General features: G+C 47.5%; 1 long non-coding RNA gene across 1 annotated transcript; it reads right to left on the reverse strand.

Moving 5' to 3' along the window:
* Window positions 1-7,217: 7,217 nt before the first annotated feature.
* LOC134731179 (uncharacterized) lies at window positions 7,218-20,800 on the reverse strand. The gene is made up of 4 exons (XR_010113307.1): window positions 20,414-20,800; window positions 14,839-14,973; window positions 14,307-14,459; window positions 7,218-9,728 (listed from the first exon to the last, which is right to left on the reverse strand). It is a non-coding gene; the product is annotated as an uncharacterized LOC134731179 (long non-coding RNA).
* Between the last annotated feature and the right edge of the window lie 214 nt (window positions 20,801-21,014).

Consider the following 21,014-nt stretch of genomic DNA (forward strand, 5'->3'; position numbering starts at 1 on the left):
GACCCCTCCACTCTCCACTCCCACAGGGTCTTTGTGCAGAAGGGGATGATCTGCAGGCCTCACCCCCAGCCCCAGACCCTGGCCATCTGCGCCAGCTGTCAATCCACTGGGGGCAGAGAAACTTTGCCTCGGGAGGGGGTGAGGGAGGAGGGCAGGGCTGTGAAAGAGACTTTGCCACCCCCCAGAAAGGCAGAGGCAGGCGGGAGCGGCTCCTGTGTGAGGGGCGCACCCCAGGCCCTGGTCGGGGAAAAACAGTGCAGGAGAGTGCACTCCCAGCAGACAGCAGGCAGGGAAGACACAGACAGCCTTCTCCGGAACGCAGGACAGCAGAGCGCACGCGGGTCGTAAATCTGAAAATCCTGACCAGAGAAAATTATGGAAAATATAAATCATAGAAATTGGATCAAGACGCAGAGACTTGAACAGCAAAATATTCACAGAGGAAGGTTTGGAGTCCAGAACGGCCCCCAGAAAGACTCAGGGGCGGGCGGCCACATCTGGGAGTTCTGCTGCCGGGGATGGGGGCCAAGGAGCGGGGGATGGGGGGGGGAGCAGCACGGCCCCCTCAGTCTGCGATGGGGATGGGGACAAGGCCAGGACCCAGAGGACAAAACAGAACCTCCAGATAGCATCACACACATGTGCAGGCCCCGCAACACACACACACATAACATCACCCCCCACAACACACACACACACACAAACGTCACCGCCCACAACACACACACACACACAAAATCACCCCCCCACAACACACACACACACATCACCCCACACGACGCACACACACACACACAAAAACATCACCCCCCACAACACACACAATCCCCCCCACAACACACACACACAATCACCCCCACAACACACACAATCACCTCCACAATACACACACAATCACAACACACACAATCACCCCAACACACACACACATCACCCCCCACAACACACACACACACATCACCCCCCACAACACACACACATCACCCCCCACAACACACACACACAACATCACCCTCCACAACACACACACAATCACCCCCACAACACACAATCACCCCCACAACACACACACAATCACCCCTACAATACACATACACACACACACAAACATCACCCCCCACAACACACACACACACATAACATCACCCTCCACAACACACACACAATCACCCCAACACACAATCACCCCAACACACACACAATCACCCCTACAATACACATACACACACACACACATCACCCCCCACAACACACACACACATCACCCCCCCAACACACACACACACATCACCCCCAACACACACACACACATCACCCCCAACACACACACACACAAACATCACCCCCCACAACACACACACATCACCCCCACAACACACACACATAACACCCCCACCACACACACAATCACCCCACAACACACACACAAACACACAAACATCACCCCCCACAACACACACACACATCACCCCCCACAACACACACACACCACGCCCAACACACACACACATAATCACCCACAACACACACACATCACCTCCCCAACACACACACACACATCACCCCCAACACAGACACATAACATCACCCCCCAACACACACACACATCACCCCCAACACACACACATAATATCACCCACAACACACACACACACAAAAACATCACCCCCCAACACACACACACCACTCCCAACACACATACACACATCACCCCCCACAACACACACACATCACCCCAACACACACACCTCCCCACAACACACACACACACACAGAAACATCACCACACACACACATACACATAACATCACCAACACACACACACACAGAAACATCACCCCCCCAAAACACACACACATAACATCACCCCCAACACACAGACACAGAAACATCACCCCACACACACACACATACAAATAATATCCCCCCCAACACATGCACACACAGAAACATCACCCCCAACACACACACACACAGAAACATCCCAGGTGTGTGACCCCACAACACACACAAAGAAACATCATCCCAGGTGTGTGACCCCACAACACATACACACACACGCAGAAACATCATCCCAGGTGCGTGACCGCACAACATAGACACACAGACACACACACACAGAAACATCCTACGTGTGTGACCCCACAACACACAGACACACACATACAGAAACATCATCTCAGATGTCCTATCCCACAACACACACACAGAGAACAACATCATCCCCAGGGGTGTGATCCCAGAACACACACACATAGCAATATCATCCCTAAGTGTGTACACCCCACAAGACACACACAGAGAGAAACATCCCAGTTGTGTGGCCCCAGAACACACACACACACACAAACATCATCCCAGGTGTGTGACCCCACAACAACACAGACACAGAGAAACATCCCAGGTGTGTGACCCCATAACACACACACACACTCACAAACATCATCCGTGTGTCCCCACAACACACACACACAGAAATATCATCCCCAGGTTTGTATACCCAACACAAACACATACACAAACATCATCCCCAGGTGTGTGACCTCACAACACACACACACACACACACACACACAGAGCAACATCATCCCAGGTGTGTGACCTCACAACACACACACACACAGAAACATCTCCAGGTTTGTACACCCACAACACACACACAGCAACATCTTCCCAGGTGTGTACACCCCACAACTCACACACACAAACACACAGAAACATCCCAGGTGTGTGACCCCACAACACACAGAGCAACATCATCCCCAGGTGTGTGACCCCAGAACACACACAGAGCAACATCCTCCCCAGGTTTGTACACCCCACAACACAGAGCATCATCCCCAGGTGTGTGACCCCAGAACACATACACACACACACACACACACAGAGCAACATCCCCAGGTGTATATACCCTATAACACACACAGGCACATACACAGAGCAACATCATCCCTGGTGTGTGACTGCACAACACACACAGACACACACATACACAGAGGAAAACATCTTAGGTGTGTGACCCAACAACACACACACAGACACACACACAGAGAAACATCATCCCAGGTGTGTGACCCCACACACAACACACACACACATAAGGAGCAACATCATCCCAGATGCGTGACCCTACAACACATACAGACACACAGAGAAACATCCCAGGTGCATGACCCCACACACAACACACACACACATACAGAACATCATCCCTACCACACACACACACACAGAAACATCATCCCAGGTGTGTGACCCCACAGCACACACCAATGTGCACCGTGGGCCTGCACCCCCACAGCAGGCCTGCACATGGGAGTCTCAGCTACGCTGTGCCCAACCAGGCGTGTTCATTGGGTAATGCACAGGTGGGAACTGGGGTACACCCGGGTGAAATCTGTTGGTTGGATGTCACCAATCTTGCTGTGCTGCCTGCCTGGTTCTGAAAGGCCCCCCAGGAGCACCAAATGGACAGGAGGCAAGCAGCTATGCTGGGCACAGAGGTGGTCACCACCCATGGACAGGGGCTCCGTCCCCCACGCATCCTGCGATTGGGACTGGGAGTGCAGTGGGAGCCCGTGGCAGCATGACGAGGGAAAAGGAGTCCGCGATCCCAGTGCACAGCTCGTGCTCACCGCAGAGTGCGGGGTGAGGCGTCTAGGACTGGAACGAAACGACTTGGCTTAGTGGAACAGACAGGGACTGAAGCAGAGCCTCCAAACCAGAGGACGCGTGGGAGACAGTGACCAAAGCTGGCCATGGACACGAGAATGCCCCAGCCAACTGTCTGCTCTCTGCAGCCAAGTCAGAACCCAACTAACTAGAAGGCGGCCCTTTCAGCAAGGGTTAGAAAGTAAAAACACACCTGAATAGCTCAGGGATCAGAGGGGACGTGGTCAGGGAGAGTGGGTGAGGCTGGAACTGAAGGAGAATGGGAGACCCCAGAGCAAAGACCTGGGTGCAGTTAAAACAAGACAGAGGGAAATGGGAGGCCTGGATGCTTATATCAGAAAGCTGGGGCCGGGCGCGGTGGCTCACGCCTATAATCCCAGCACTTTGGGAGGCTGAGGCGGGCGGATCACAAGGTCAGGAGATCGAGACCAGCCTGGCTAACACACGGTGAAACCCCGTCTCTACTAAAACAAAAAAACAAAAAAACAAAAAGTTAGCTGGGCGTGGTGGTGGGTGCCTGTAGTCCCAGCTACTCGGGAAGCTGAGGCAGGAGAATGGCGCGAAGCTGGGAGGCAGGTTTGTGAGCCGAGATTGTGCCACTGCACTCCAGCCTGGGCGACAGAGCGCGAGTCCGTCTCAAAAAAAAGAAAGGAGGAAAACCAAAAAACAAAGAAAACAAAGTATGGATTACCCCAGAACAAAAAAATAGGGGAAAGTATTAATAAGTATGTATCTAGTTTATGAAATTAGGAAATGAACAAAACACTAAAACCAAGGGAAAGAAAACAATGGAAATAATAAGAAACATAAGAGGTTAATAGAATGAAAAATAAAAATTAATGAAGATCAACAAAATTAAACATTGCTGCTGTGTTGGCCGGGTGCAGTGGCTCACACCTGTAATGCCAGCACTTTGGGAAGGCCAAGGAGGGCAGATCACTTGAGCCTAGGAGTTCCAGATCAGTCTGGGCAACATGGCAAAAACCTATCTTTACAAAAAATGAAAATAAATTAGCCAGGCGTGGTGGCAGATGCCTGTAATCCCAGCTCCTTGGGAAGCTGAGGTGACAGCATCACTTGAGCCCAGGAAGCGGAGGTTGCGGTGAGCCGTGATCTCGCCACTGCGCTCCAGCCTGGGCGACAGAGTGAGACTCTGGCTTAAAAATAAATAAATAATTTAGAAATGGTTTATGTGAAAAAACTAATAAATAGTCTAACATCTGGCAAAAAAATTAGTAGAGGAAGAGACACAAATAAGCAATGTCGACGAAAAGAGGAACGTAATGACGAAGGCTGCAGAGATGACATTGTGGTGAAAGAATCCCATAAACAACTTTATGACAATTTAAAAACTGAGCAAAACAGCCCATTCCCAGGAGAAATAGAACATGGAATTGACTCAAAGTGAAGTTCAAACCTGGCATAGACTAATTCATTTTAAAGACATTGAACCTTGCATTCCGAATCAGGGGTGCAAAGACAAAAAAAAAGACAAGGAACCAGTAGTTAAACCTCCTACCAGGCAAAAAACAGCATGAATTTTTTTCAATTACATTATGACCAAGGGGGTCCTTTATTATTATTTTTTTAATTTTACCTTTTTAAAGAGATGAGGTCTTGCTCTGTCACCCAGGCCAGAGTGCAAAGGTGAGATCCTGGCTCACTGCAGCCTCAGACTCCTGGGCTCAAGCCATCTCCCCCACCTCACCCTCTCACATAGCTGGGACCACAGCTCCCACCTCACCCTCTCACATAGCTGGGACCACAGCTCCCACCTCACCCTCTCACATAGCTGGGACCACAGCTATGTACCGCCACACTTGGCTTTTTTTTTTTTTTTTTTTGGAGATGGGGTCTCACTCACTATCTTGCTCAGGCTGGTCTCAAACTCCAGGCCTCAAGTGATCCTCCCAGCTCGGCCTCCCAAAGTGCTGGGATTACAGATGAGACCCACCATTCCCGGCCTCGGGGGTTCTTTTTAATGTGATAATAGTTGTACATCAGAAAACTGAATGATGTAGTGATTCACAACACATAAAGCATGTAAAGACTACAAAAAATTTTGGATAAAATATAACACCACTCATAGACAGACATTCTGGTCAACTAAGAACAGAAGGGAGGTCCGGGCGCAGTGGCTCACGCCTGTAATCCCAGCACTTTGGGAGGCCGAGGCAGGCGAATCACTTGAGGTCAGGAGTTTGAGACCAGCCTGGCCAACAGGGTGAAACCCCATCTCTACCAAAAATACAAAAAAAATTAGCCAGGCATGGTGGCGGGTGCCTGTGATCCCAGCTACTCAGGAAGCTGAAGTAGGAGAATCGATTGAACCCGGGAGGCAGAGGCTACAGTGAGCTGAGATCGTGCCACTTATTAATTTATATTTTATTTTATTTTATTTTATTTTATTTTATTTTATTTTATTTTATTTTATTTTATTTTAATTTGATACAGAGTCTCACTCTGTCACCCAGGCTGGGGTGCAGTGGCACAATCTCGGCTCACTGCAACCTCTGTCCCCCAGGTTCAAGCAATTCTCCTGCCTTGGCCTCCCTAGTAGCTGAGATTACAGGCGCCTACCACCACACCCGGCTAATCTTTGTATTTTTGGTAGAGACAGGGTTTCACCACATTAGCCAGGTTGGTCTTGAACTCCTGACCTCAGGTGATCCACCCTCCTCAGCCCCACAAAGTGCTGGGATTACAGACGTGAGCCACTGCGCCCGGCTAGTAGCAAGGAACATTTGTTCAACAAGATGTAAAAACCACAAACCAGAGAATAAAGAGATTGGTAAATTCAACAAGAAATAACTAAAGTTTTTAATAAGTGAACTTCTCTTCATCAAAAGACACCATAAACCAAGCCAAAAAAAACAAGCCATCTTTTGGGAGGAGATGTTTATAACACATATCACTGATCAAGAATTAGTTTTCACTATCTAAAAAGAAGGTAGGACACCATTAGAAAAAAGGCAAGCAACTGAATAGAAAAATGGGCGAGAGGGGGTGACAGGCAGCTGGCAGAGAAGAGAACCTGAATGGTCAGCACACGCATGAAAGGGGAAACCAAATTAAAATGGCAAAGTGGATGAACAAAATATAAACATCAGTCTGGAGAAGGAAAAGTTCATTTCTGCAGAACACCAGCTAAGCGGAGGTGAAATGATAGCGTTAAGAATGCACCATTTTGCAACCATTGATGGGATCGTTGATTGAGACAAGGATTATCACTGGACGCCCGAGTCGCAGGTGAAAGTTAACGGGGGTCAGAATGTTCAGTTTCGAAGAACCACCTGATTGATTACTTATAAAGTTAAAAGGGTGTCTTGAAAATAGAGAACCCCAGCCAGGCACGGTGGCTCACGCCTGTAATCCCAACACTTTGGAAGGCCGAGGTGGCTGGATTACTTGGTCAGGAGCTCGAGACCAGCCTGGCCAACATGGTGAAACCCTGTCTCTACTAAAAATACAAAACTTAGCTGGACGTGATGGCGGGTGCCTGTAATCCCAGCTACTCGGGAGGCTGAGGCAGGAGAATCCCTTGAACCTGGGAGGCAGAGGTTGCAGTGAGCCAAAATCGCACCACTGCACTCCAGTCTGGGCAACAGAGCGAGACTCCGTCTCAAAAAAAACCACCACAATGGCGCCCAGTGACATCTTGGCCAGCGTGCAGGGTGCATCCCTCAGTCCGGCATTTGCATTGCTGGGCACAGATTGCTGTTGGTCACTGCAAAGAATCAGAAAACCTCCACACATTCACCAAGAGGAGAATGGACAGGTACACCGTGGCGTATTCATAGATGGGTTCTGCATGATTACAGCTGACCTGTGGCTGTGAGCCACCAATGGCGAAGTCCCGGACACAGCAACCACATTGGGGTGGGGGTGAAAGAGTTGCAAAAGGAAAAATCATGCTACTTACATGAAATTTAAACAATAGTTTTATATTTTAAAATATCACCTGCACCTGGATATACAGAACACACACTTATGATGAAACGTCCCTGCCAGCAGAGCAGAGGATTCCACCACAAAGGAGCTGCACAGAGCCCTCAACTCAGATGAAGCCATCATGTTGTATTTCTTCTTCTTCTTCTTTTTTTTTTTTTTAGATAGGGTCTCACTGTGTTGCCCAGGCTGGAGTGCAGTGACACCATCACGGCTGACTGCAGCCTCAACCTCCCAGGCTCAGGTGATCCTCCCATCTCAGCCTCCTGAGTAGCTGGAACTAGAGGTGCCCACTGCCATGCCTGGCTAACTTTTGTTTTTGTTTTTGTTTTTGAGACGGAGTCTTGTTCTGTCGCCAAGCTGGAGTGCAGTGATGATCTTGGCTCACTGCAACCTCCGACTCCCGGGTTCAAGCAATTCTCCTGCCTCAGTCTCCCGAGTAGCTGGGATTACAGGCGCGTGCCACCACGCCCGGCTAATTTTTGTATTTTTAGTAGAGATGGGGTTTCACTGTGTTGGCTAGGATGGTCTCGATCTCCTGACCTCGTGATCCGCCCACCTCAGCCTCCCAAAGTGCTGGGATTACAGGCATGAGCCACCGCGCCCGGCCCCAACTTCTGTAATTTTTGTAGAGACTCACTGTGTTGCCCAGGCTAGTCTCAAACTCCTGGACTCAAGCATCCCAAAGTGCTGGGATTACAGGTGTGAGCTGCCGTACCCAGGCCCAACTTTTGTATTTTTTGTAGAGACTCACTGTGTTGCCCAGGCTAGTCTCTAACTCCTGGACTCGAGCCTCCCAAAGTGCTGGGATTACAGGCGTGAGCTACCATGCCCAGCCATGTTGTTTTTCTTAAGCTAAGCGGGGGCTGGGTAGATGGGGGCTCTTCCTAACTTTATTTATGCCTACTGGCATAGTTTAAATAGTTCCTAATTGTTAACTATAGGGGGAAGGGCATTTGCTAAAAGTCAATTCTTGTTTCTGAAAGCAAAACAACACGAAAGCTTAAGAAACTATAGAAAACTATAAATAAGCACTTCCTTTATCTCCCCTTGCTGGGGGAACACTAAGGCGTTCCAGCCCAAGACAGGAACCAAAGAAGGATGCCTGCTTTTACCATTACTGTTCGACCCTGGTCTGGAAATGAAGGACAATGCCAATGATGTGAGGCGGAAATGAGACGTATAAGTTCTGGAAAGGAGGAGCCAAAACAGCACATTCCTAGGAGCCCCCAGAGAGTCGGCGGAAGAGTTTTCAGAAAGAATGAGAGAATTCAGGAACGCGGCCAGATGCAAAATACATATTTTAAATCAGTTTTTAAAATTATCTTCCAACAACCACCAGCTAGAAGATAAAGTAGAATTTGAACATTTTTTACTCTAAAAAAACCCAAACAAGAGTATAAAGTACTTAGCGACGGTCCTCTTGAAAAGTGTTTGGAGTCTGTATCAAGAAAATGACAAACTTGAATGACAAATGTAAGAAAAAAACTTTTGAAAAAACAAAAGAAAAAAAGTGGGTAGGGAGTTTGACTCTCACAAAAAATCATTTCTTTCCAAATCAATGTGTAGCCTTATCAGATTTTCAACCAACATTCTAGTGAGTTTATTTGGGGGTGGGGGTGGGCGGGGGTGGGGAGATACTTGGCAAAAAGAAGCTGAAATTCGTACAGGAGAAACACGAAGGAACGGCCAAGAACATTTGGAACATCAGAGCCGAATTCAAAAGTGAAGGTGATGTAGCAGATTCATATTTAGAGCTCCCCGCAGACCAGCAGTCGGACAAAGCGTCTTTGGCCCTGGCCCCGTAACTCTCACAGCAGGCTGAGGAGGTAGATGCTCTTATCCTTGGAGTCTTCCCAGAGAGCAAACTGAAGCTCAGAGGGGGTTGAACAAAATCCTGAAGGTCACACAGCTACGAGGCAGCACAGTCAACTCTGAGACTGTGACTCCTGACTTCACAGCCACATCTTCTGTAGGTCGTAACACGGACCCTCATTCCACGATACCTATCCCGCAATGTTGTGTATGCACGGGAACCTGGGGGTGGCTCGGTCGAGGAAGTCTGGCGGGGATATTTCATAAAAGAGGTCGAGAAAATCAGGTATGCACTGGGGAGGAAAAAAGGCAGTGAGATTTGCTCTCCACATCAAATGCCAAAATACATTCCAGGTGAATTACAGAGGCCACGACATGTGAAAAAAAAATGGTTAAAAATAAAGCTAGAGGCCGGGCGCGGTGGCTCACGCTTGTTATCCCAGCACTTTGAGAGGCCGGGGCGGTTGGATCACCTGAGGTTAGGAGTTCGAGACGTGCCTGGCCAACATGGCAAAACCCTGTCTCTACTAAAAATATAAAAAAATAAGCCAGGCATGGTGGCGGGAGTCTGTAATCCCAACTACTGGGGAGGCTGAGGCAGGAGAATCGCTTGAACCCTGGAGGCCGAGGTTGCAGTGAGCCAAGATTGCGCCACTGCACTCCAGCCTGGACAACAGAGCGAGACTCCATCTCGAATAGATAAATAAGCTAGAGAGATGTGTGCTGCACACTCATCTGCTTTCATGCTGGGGAACAATGTTTCCAGCTTTAGAACAGTGGAAACATGATGGAAGAAAAGGGCAGCTCAGCCCATTTCACCACTTCACCATTTCAAGTTTCTGTCTATCCAAACATGTCCACCAAAATTAAAAGGCAGATTTCCACTCCTGGCTGAGATGGGGTAGCAGGGACTGGATTTATCTTCCTGCCTGAAACAACCAAACAGCAACACAGAACAGATAAAATACACAAGACAATGAAACAACCAAACAGCAACACAGAACAGACAAAATACACAACACAATGGCTCTCAAGACCCCACACGTGGGCTGTGCACAACAGTGCTTCCCGGGCTGGGAATTGGCCTCAGGGGCCTCTCGCTGCCCATGCACTTTCTGGTGGGTTTCCAGGCCTCAGTGTGGGAAGCGGGAGTTGAGGTGGAGCCCACAGAGTCCCTGAGCTGATGAGACAGAGCTGGGGGTCTCCAGGCAGCTGAAGTTCATGAAGCTCAGAGAGCTTCCCAGAGAGAGAAGCTGAGACCCGAGAGTACCCCTGGAGTATTAGGGACTGAGCCATCAGCACATCCCAGGGGAAACGTCCCAAGGCGGGAAAGCACAATCCGAAAGGACTAGAGAGACCAGTGCCGGGCGCTCGCATGGACCTAGGAATTGTGTCTGCTCCCACCAGCCACAGCAGAAAACCCTATCACGCACAGCGGTGGGGGGCTCAGAAACAGCTTGCCTCCATAGTGGGGAATAGTTAGCCCACACTATTCCAGACCTCCCTTACAAACGGTAAAAGTAATACTTGAAAGGATCAAACTGCTTGCAGATAAACAGCTACGTTCCAGAACAAAGCTCAGGAATATTTGTGGAAATATAAAAGTATCTAGCTCCCACCCGAGTTAAAGTTTACAATGTCTGCATTCCAATAAAAAATTATCAAAAAGACAAAGAAGCAGGAAAGGGTGACCCATAAAAAAGAGGAAATATCAGTCACTCAGAGCCAACTGTGGGACGTTAAAGCTAACAACTAAAAACCCTAAGTCAACCCCTAAAATAACAAAACAAAGAGTTACAGCGAAAAAGCCAGCAAACAAGATGATGTAACGAATAAAACTTCTCATGAACGCAAAAGGAGGCAGAAAAAGAGTAAAGGGGAGAAAAGAACAGATGTGACAAATAGAAAGCAAATAACAAGGTGACAGACTCTAACCTAATCATACCAGTAAGCACATTAAATATCAGTGGGCTAAACTCCCCAATTAAGAAGCAGAGGGGCCATGCACAGTGGCTCACTCCTGTAATCCCAGCACTTTTAGAGGCTGGTAGAGGAGGATCCCTTGAGTCCAGGAGGTCAAGACCAGCCTGGGCAACAGAGGGAGAACTCATCTCTCAAAAAAAAAAAAAAAAAAACTTTAGCTGGGCGTGGTGGCATGTGCCAGTAGTCACAGCTGCTCGGGAGGCTGAGGCAGGAGGATCCCTTGAGCCCTGGAGGTCGAGGCTGCCATGAGCTGTGATCGCACCAACACACTCGAGCCTAGACGCCAGTGAGACCCTGTCCCCCCCACAAAAAGAAAGCAGAGGTTGTCTGATTGATAAAAAAGCAAAGCCCAACTATGTGCTGCCTGTAAGAAATCTGGTTTAACTGGCCAGGTGTGGTGGCTCACACCTGTAATCCCAGCACCTTGGGAGCCCAAGGTGGTAGGATTGCTTGAGCCCACGAGGTCAAGAACACCCTGGGCAACATTTCTACCAGGGTTTGGTAGAAACCCCGTCTCTACCAAAAATACAAAAATTAGCCAGGCGTGGTGGCGCACGCCTATAATCCCAGCTACTAGAGAGGCTGAGGCACGAGAATCGTTTGAACCCAGAAGGCAGAGGTTGCAGTGGGCTGATATCATGCCACTGCACTCCAGCCTGGGCGACAGAGCGACACTCTGTCTCAGAAAAAAAAAAAAAAAAAAAGAAGGCCGGGCGCGGTGGCTCACGCCTGTAATCCCAGCACTTTGAGGGCCTGAGGCAGACGGATCACCTGAGGTCAGGAGTTCGAGAGTAGCCTGGCCAACATGGCGAAAACCTGTTTCTATTAAAAATTCAAAAATTAGCTAGGTGTGGTGGCGTGTGCCTGTAATCCCAGCTACTCGGGAGGCTGAGTCAGGGAGAATTACTTGAACCTGGGAGACAGACGTTGCAGTGAGCTGAGATCGCGCCACTGCACTCCAGCCTGGGTGACAGAGCAAGACTCGATCTCAAAAAAAGAAAAAAAAAAAAAAAAAGAAGTCTCAAGCAATGACCTTGCTCTTAGCTTAAGGAAAATAGAAAAAGAAAAGCAAATTAAACCCAAAGTGGGCAGAAGAAAGGAAATAGTAAACATCAAGTGGAAGCTGATAAAACAGAAAACAATAAATAATAGAACAAAATTGAGAAAACCAAAACTTGGTTCTTTAAGAATATCAGTAATCCTGATAAACCTTTAGCCAACTTGATGGGGAAGGGCCCAGGGAAAGGAGGAGAAGGATAGAAATTACCAATATCAGGAACAAGAGAGGCAGCGTGAGTACAGATTCTGCAGAGATTAAAAGAATAAAGAGCCTGGGCGCGGTGGCTCACACCTGTAATCCCAGCACTTTGGGAGGCCAAGGTGGGTGGATCACCTGAGGTCAGGAGTTCGAGACTAGCCTGCCCAACATAGTGAGACCCCCATCTGTACTAAAAATACAAAAATTAGCTGGGCGTGGTGGCACGCTGGTCTCGAATTCCTGGCCTCAAGTGATCCACCCGCCTCAGCCTCCCAAAGTGCTGAAATTACAGATGTAGAGATGTAAGCCATTGCACCTGGCCTTAAATTTCTTCTTTTTTTTTTCTTTTTTGAGATAGAGTCTTGCTCTGTTGCCCAGGCTGGAGTGCAGTGGTGCCACTTCTGCTCACTGCAACCTCCGCCTACCAGGTTCAAGCAATTCTCCTGCTTCAGTCTCTGGAGTAGCTGGGATTACAGGCATGCACCACCATGCCTGGCTAATTTTTTGTATTTTAGTAGAGACGGGGTTTCACCGTGTTGCCCAGGCTGGTTTTGAACTCCTGAGCTCAGGCAATCCACCCGCCTCGGCCTCCCAAAGTGCTGGGATTACAGGCGTGAGCCACTGCGCCCGGCCAAGTTTTCTCTTTAAACGGATGGCATCAGAAGTGGATCTGGCGTAGAGCTTCCAGCGGCCCCCAGGAGCTCTGACTGACCAATGGAGGACCCACAGGGCCCACTGTGCCCTCTGCTCTCTCAGAGCAGCTGGGGATCGTGGGAAGTTCTCTCTTGGATTCCAAAGCTCCATGGATGTGTGTTTTGAGCCATCTGAGTTTGCTTGAGCAAATTTTTTATCTAAACTGGGTTCAGAAGTCGTGACAGAAACTGGACTGGGTCCAGGATGGAATCTGATTTGATCATTCACTGGCTTGGATCCAGTTAGAGGCCTTGTGTGTCTTGACTGGGTCAGGCGGAAACTGGCTATAAATGGCAGGACTGCAGGAGGTACACACTCCAGCTTTTGGACATTCACAAGGATGTTCGTGTTCTACTCTCTTGGTTTCTTTTTCTTGCACACTAAGGCAGGGAAAAATCATTGCTCAGTTGATCATGAGGATCTAACAGCCAAAGCCAAGATTTAATGTAAAATGGGATCCTTCATCTCTGAAAAACCGAGCACCTTCTGGCTCGTATGTCCGTACGTGTTAGGTCCCGGACGCGGCAAATGTTTACAGAAATGGTGGCATCTTACTAAAGGTGAATGAAAATTACGGTGGGATGTTCCAGGTGAACACCACTGCACTTTAAGAAGTGCACCTAAAAACAAGGGCTCCTAATTAGCCTCATCAGGGATGCCAATTGATGTGAAGAAGCTTCTAAAATGATTTCAGTATTTTTACTCCCTCTTTTAAAAGTGTCTGCATAAAAGGCAAATGAGGCCTGGCAAGGTGGCCCATGCCTGTAATTCCAGCACTTTGAGAGGCCAAGGTGGGAAGATTGCTTAAGCCCTGGAGTTTGAGACCAGCCTGGGCAATACAGTGAGACACCCGCCCCCCGCCCCCCGCCCCCCGCTCCACAGCTCCCCACTATCTCTACAGAAAAAAAAAAAATTAGCCAGGCACGGTAGCACTCACCTGTAGTCCCAGCTGCTTAGGAGGCTGAGGCGGGAGGCAGAGGCTGTGTCTGAGGCGTGTGAACCAGAGCGACTCCATCTTGAACAGGGGCTGGGTAAAATGAGACTGAGTCCTACTGGGCTGCATTCCCACATGGTCAGGCATTCTAAGTCACTGGATGAGACAGGAGGTTGGCACAAGATACAGGTCATAAAAACCTTGCTGATAAAACAGGTTGCAGTAAAGAAGCCGGCTAAAATCCACCAAAACCAAGATGGTGACGAGAGTGACCTCTGGTCGTCCTCACTGCCACACTCCCACCAGCACCATGACAGTTTACAGATGCCATGGCAACGTCAGGAAGTTACCCTGTATGGCCTAAAAAGCGGGGGTGGGGGGCATGAATAATCCACCCCTGGTTTAGCATCTCATCAAGAAATAACCAAAAAATGGGCAACCAGCAGCTCTCGGGGCTGCTCGGTCTATGGAGTAGCCATTCTTTCTCCCTTTACTTTCTTAATAAACTTGTTTTCGCTTTGCGCCGTGGACTCACCCTGAATTCTTTCTTGCACAGGATCCAAATCCAAGAACCCTCTCTTGGGGTCTGGATCAGGACCCCTCTCCTGTAACAATTGCAGTGAGCTATGATGGCACCACTGCACTCCAGCCTGGGTGACAGAGCAACACCCTGTCAAATAAGATAAAGACAAAATAAGATCATAAATATAAATTAATTAAGACAAATAAAAAGCTTAAGTGACCAATTGATAAGAAAAAATGAATCTGCTGAGCTTTTGGCCTGGTTACGATCCCACACAGAAAGCTGTCCTAGATGAAGTGTGGCTAAAAGGTCTCTCAGATCCAGCAGGCTTTACTTCAGATCCACCCACGCTGAGCCCAGGCCGAGGGAAGGCTTTCTTTGCCTTATTCCTTGATGGGCCCCACCCTGTACTCAGTAATTTCAGCTAAGAGGCAGTAGCCACATTAGAAGGACCACCTATCCATAGGTTGGTGTGAAAGTAATTGTGTGTGTTTTCTTTTTTTTGAGACAGAGTCTTGCTCTGTCACCCAGGCTGGAGTGCAGTGGCGCGATCCCGGCTCACTGCAAGCTCCGCCTCCCGGGTTCAGACCATTCTCCTGCCTCAGCCTCCCGAGTAGCTGGGACTACAGGTGCCCGCCACCACGCCTGGCTAATTTTTTGTATTTTTAGTAGAGACGGGATCTCACCGTGTTAGCCAGGATGGTCTCGATTTCCTGACCTCATGATCCACCCGCCTCGGCCTCCCAAAGTGCTGGGATTACAGGCGTGAGCCACCGCGCCTGGCCAAAATTGTGGTTTTTGCAATTACTTTTCAACCAGCCTAATAACTAAAATGCACCTTTCTGACATTCAATGGCTACCTTGAAACCATTTTGTGAAAGAAATTTACATCTCCACAAGACATTTCCATTTGCAACGTCTGGGAGGGACATCCCTTTGTTTTAAATTTACGTCACAAGTCTTACCTTTGTTTAACGTGTTTTTCCTGGCCATGTTGTCTTCACTGGGCCTTGCTTTTTTCTTGGTTGAGCAAATGATGATGGTACAGTATTTAAGCTGAAAGTCTCAGCTTAAATAGCTTTTCATATATACATTTTCTGCCTTGTTTCACCTAAGAGTTATCTTTTTTGAAGGCAAATTGTTCCCTAGCTAACGATTGCCTAGGATGATAAAACAAGTAATTAGAAGATTGATAGTCTAAAGGGGGAAAAGAAAACTATTTGAAAGCTGGCAAATGAAAATTCTTTCTGAAATCTGTAAGATCTGTTTCTATCTGTGTCTGTTATGACTATATGTCTCTCTGTATGACATGTATCTGATAATATTTAGGAAAAAGCTGAAACCACCTTTGCATTGTCTCTTTGACTGAGACGGTGAGAGACATCTAACTTAATTGACTCCATCTTGCCTTTTTTTTTTTTTTAGAGATGGTGTTTTGCTCTTGTCGCCCAGGCTGGAGTGCAATGGCGTAAACTTGGCTCACCACAACCTCTGCCTCCTGGGTTCAAGTGATTCTCCTGCCTCAGCCTCCCAAGTAACTGGGATTACAGGCATCTGCCACCACACCCGACTAATTTTGTATTTTTTTTAGTACAGATGAGGTTTCACCATATTGGCCAGGCTGGTCTGGAACTCCTGACCTTGTGATCCGCTCACCTCGGCCTCCCAAAGTGCTGGGGTTACAGGCGTAAGCCACCGTGCCTGGCCCCTCCATCTTGCTTCTAACCTCCAAGCTGTCCTTGCTTATTCCTGGGAGTAGGCTGAACTAACTTTGGGAGAAACTTAGTTTATAGTTTAAAACAAAGACGATAACAGCCTTTCCCAGTGGAGAGAGCTCCTAAGGGCCCCTATAGTATCCAGAAAAGAGAGAGACAGAAGTATTTGATAAATTAAATTACATGGGAAGCACTGCCAAATAAGAAATGATGTTTAACCTTATTTGAGATATTGTTTGTGAATACGTCATTAATATATGCTCCAAAATTGTATGGGGTTCCTAAAATTCTGATACATCTGGGTATATGCTGTCACTCTTAATTACAGTTAAGTTATTGTAGGCCACAGAAGTAATCAAAATTCCTTGTCAGTTCTTCTTTAACCATGGCCATTTGACATCATTTCCAGAGGTAATTGCTTTTTTCTGACGTTTCTGAAAACTCCTCACAAACACACACAATCCTACAATATTGAGCCCTCCAGGAGGTTCGTGAAAGGAGAGAAAGGACCCTGATAAGCCCTCTTGAATAGGCTTCTGATAACTTTAGTGTAATGTCATTTGGACTGGGTAAAAATTCCCGGAACTCTAATGGAAAGATTGACTGGTTTATAAAATTGCTAACCTGGGCAGGACAAAAATTAATTGAATACCGAGAAAACACTTTGCCAGCTTTTCATGCTAAATCAGCCAGTACTGATATTGTTTAGATACCCAATTTGAATGAAATCCATCGTCCAAGTCAAATTACCTATGATAACCCTTCTAATAAACAGTGCTATGCACCTGAACTGGAGAAACAAAATTGGTATTTAAGAAGATATAAGTGCAGCATCAAGCATGGACACATGGACAGCCAAGATGGCCACCTGGTCCTTCCTGTGTCCTTGAAGCTTCCACTATTAAATGCTCTGCACTCCATGATTCATCATGGAAAAGACAAATTAATCCAAATTTTATATATATATGTATATATAATATACATATATATATTTGACATGGTGACCGTTGTAAGTTGTTAAAATGGTTTACGACCGATGTTTGGTCTGCCAAACCCATAATCCTGGGAGGACAATCGAAACTTCCATTACACTTCTGCTACTTGATGGGCCATTGAAACATTGCTGGAGGGATTTCCTTCAATTGTCATTTTCAATGCGTGTTTTCTGGTTATATAGAAGCTTTCCCAGGCAAGAGCACTGATGTTATAGCAGTAGCTAAAAGATTATTAGAAAATTGTTTTTCTCATGGGATGTCCCTTGAGAAATCTCCCATGATAGACGTACTTGTTTCACTGCTGAAGTGGTAAAACTGTTAATAACTTGTTACAGATACAATAATATTAAGCAAGGGAACTGAATGAACTGGGCTGCCTTGGTCAAGGGTGTTGCAGGTGGATGGCCGTCGGGTCCATTTCCAGTGGAAAACATAAGTTGGTGCCTTATGAAATAGTCCCTGGAAGTCCTATATAGAACCTCATGTATCTTCCACTCCTCAACTCCGATATGGCTAAAGGCTCCTAGGCCTTAATGCATTATGCCTAAGTATATTTTCACCAGGTACAGAAAGCTTTTCATGGTCCACTGAGGACCCTATCAAACGCTTCACAATCTAGAACCCAGACATTTGGTTTTCTGAGAGTATCACAGAAAGACTGCCCTTGCCACCCACACTGCAGTGAAATTTTAGGACTTTGAACCCTGGGTTCGTTACCTCACCGTTCAAGAGGGCATCGCCAGACTCTAGCAACTGCAGCCCCATTGGAGATTTTAAGGTAAAGCTAATCAGGGAAGTTTCTCCCCAGAAGCAGCTGGCATCCCAGATATGGACAGCTTTTTCCCAACAACTTAAGACTGTCATGCCTCTGAATAATAGAACTAAAAAGGGATCTCTTATGTGCACTCATGGGGTATACTTTTATTTGTGGAGGATTTTGCAGCCAATCCTATATGTGGACAACCTTTTGCCTTGACAAGTTGGAAGACGAAAGGCCAATGTAGGTGAAAAAAAAAATTAGCTCACTCCAAGTCTCACTCTGTTGCCCAAGCTGGAATGCAGTGGTGTGATCTCAGCTCACAGCAACCTTTGCTTCCCAGGTTCAAGCGATTCTCCTGCCTCAGCCTCCCAAGTAGCTGGGATTACAGGCACCTACCACCAAGCCCAGCTAATTTTTCTGTTTTTAGTAGAGACAGGGTTTCACCATGTTGACCAGGCTGGTCTCGAACTCCTGACCTCAAGTGCCCACCTCGGCCTCCCAAAGTGTTGGCATTACAGGCGTGAGCCCCTGTGCCCGGTCTGGGTGAAAAATGTTGAGGGTGCCTTTGTTGCTTCCCAATCAATCACAAACAACATCGCTCCACTCCTCTACATCACAGCTTAAAGAGAACTCTGGCAGGAGCTTCACCCTTCTAGATGGGCATTGCTTGTGAGGCCTCTTTTTCCATGGTTTGGAGTAAATGAGGCAAAGATTTAAAATGTATCCCTCTGCTGGGCGTGGTGGCTCACGCCTGTAATCCCAGCACTTTGGGAGGCCGAGGCGGGTGGATCACAATGTCAAGAGATCAAGACCATCCTGGCCAACACGGCAAAACCCTATCTCTACTAAAAATATTAAAAATAAGCTGGGTATGATGGCGGGCGCCTGTAATCTCAACTAATCGTGAGGCTGAGGCAGGAGAATCGCTTGAACCCAGGAGGTGGAGGTTGCAGTGAGCCGAGACATGGCTGGCGCCGCTGCACTCCAGCCGTCGGAGCGAGACTCCGTCTCAAAAAAAAAAAAAAGTATCCCTCGTAATTGGCTCTGGAACAGATTCTACTCCAAAGGCTATGGTTACACAACAGTCTTTAAATTCTCTTGCTAAAGGAGTGTGGGATGATAGACTTGCTCTGGATTCCTTACTAGCTAAACAGAGGAGCGTCTGTGCCGTTGCCGATGCTTCTTGTGGCACATGGAGGAATGTATCAGGTATTAGAAAGGTTCGGTTGTAGGGGATTAACAAACAGGCTGCTTGTTTGAAATGAGTAGACTCTTTATCTAGCTCACTCTCTGATCTATTTGATTTTCGTTGGTTTGCTTCATGGGACCCCACCTAAGGAGCATGCTTCACATTCTTGGTATTAAATATGATCTTCCTGATGGTCATAATACTCATCTCCCTGGTGCTCTGCATTCTCTCCGGAGTTTTAAATGTTTGCATGCAGCCATCTGTAGGATGCTAAATGGTGTCTCTTTGACTGGAGCAACAAGAACTCAAAGAAACACAAGGCCATGAGGACGTCGTGACCTAGGTACGAATGACCTTCTGTGACCGGAAGCTGGAAGTGGCGGTGACTGAGGGTGGTGCCAAGGCCCTAAGGCTTGGCTACACTTTCCACTAAATGAGAACCTGACCAAAGGCAGGGAATTTTTAAACAAAATTATAAGAGGCCATTGTTTTGGACTGAGCTCCTGCAAGAGGCCCTAACGGACCAGACCAAACCCAGATGGAGTCACGCAAGCTAAACGCAACACCATCAAACCGAAGCTTTACGGAAGCAGATAGGTCCTAAGGCAGACCAGGGTTTGTTTTTCTGAGCACATGAAATTCCAGCACAAGGAGGTTCCTCTCTATCCCTTACAAAAATATATAACCCGAGGTCCTCGTTCCCACTTACGAAACCCATTGTTCTGCTATTTCCCAGTGGTGCTTGGGACCAAACAAGTACATTTACAATGGCGACAGGGACATCAATGTCTAAAGGGGGAAATCGTTAAGTTAAGCTTGGCGTAAAGCTGCCTCCTGACATATTTTATGTTCCACCTTCTCCATCCACCGTGAACTGAAACCTCACTGGAGACGTAAACAGACTGAAGCCTTCCCTTGTGCCACTCACCAGGTTTCCGCTCATCAAGGGTGCCGGCCATTCCAACCGTGTTCAGATAAGGCAAGCATGGAGCTGCAGCCCCTCTGGCAGTTTCTGTGCTTTGCTTCTGTTTTCTGTGCCTCCTTTCCTTTTTCTGTCCACCAATCTTCAGCCACACAGCAGCACCAGAGCCTCTCTGAACCTATTTTGGTTTGGGGGCTGCCCCATTAGCGAGTGGTTCTTTGCTTAATTAAACTCTGTTAAATTTAATTTGTCTAAGGTTTTTCTTTTAACAGTACAGAAAAAGCATTTGAAAAATCCAACGTCGGTTCCTGACTTGTTTAAAAAACATCACTCAGTAAATTAGGAATAGAGGGAACTTCCCTAACCTAATACAGGATATCTATGAAAACCCCACAACCGATGGCGGAAGACTGAGCAGTTTCTCACTAAGAACAGAAAGGAGGCTGGGATGTCTGCCCTCATCACCTCCGTCCAACATTAACCTGGAGGTTCCTGCTCGTGCAATTAGGCCCCCAAAAGAAATAAAAGCCATACAGGCGAGAAAGGAAAAAGAAAACAATCTTATCTACAGATAACGTGACCATCTAACCCGATGGAATCAACAACA

This window comes from Pan paniscus, chromosome 9 (assembly GCF_029289425.2).
Source record: "Pan paniscus chromosome 9, NHGRI_mPanPan1-v2.0_pri, whole genome shotgun sequence".
Taxonomy (NCBI): domain Eukaryota; kingdom Metazoa; phylum Chordata; class Mammalia; order Primates; family Hominidae; genus Pan; species Pan paniscus.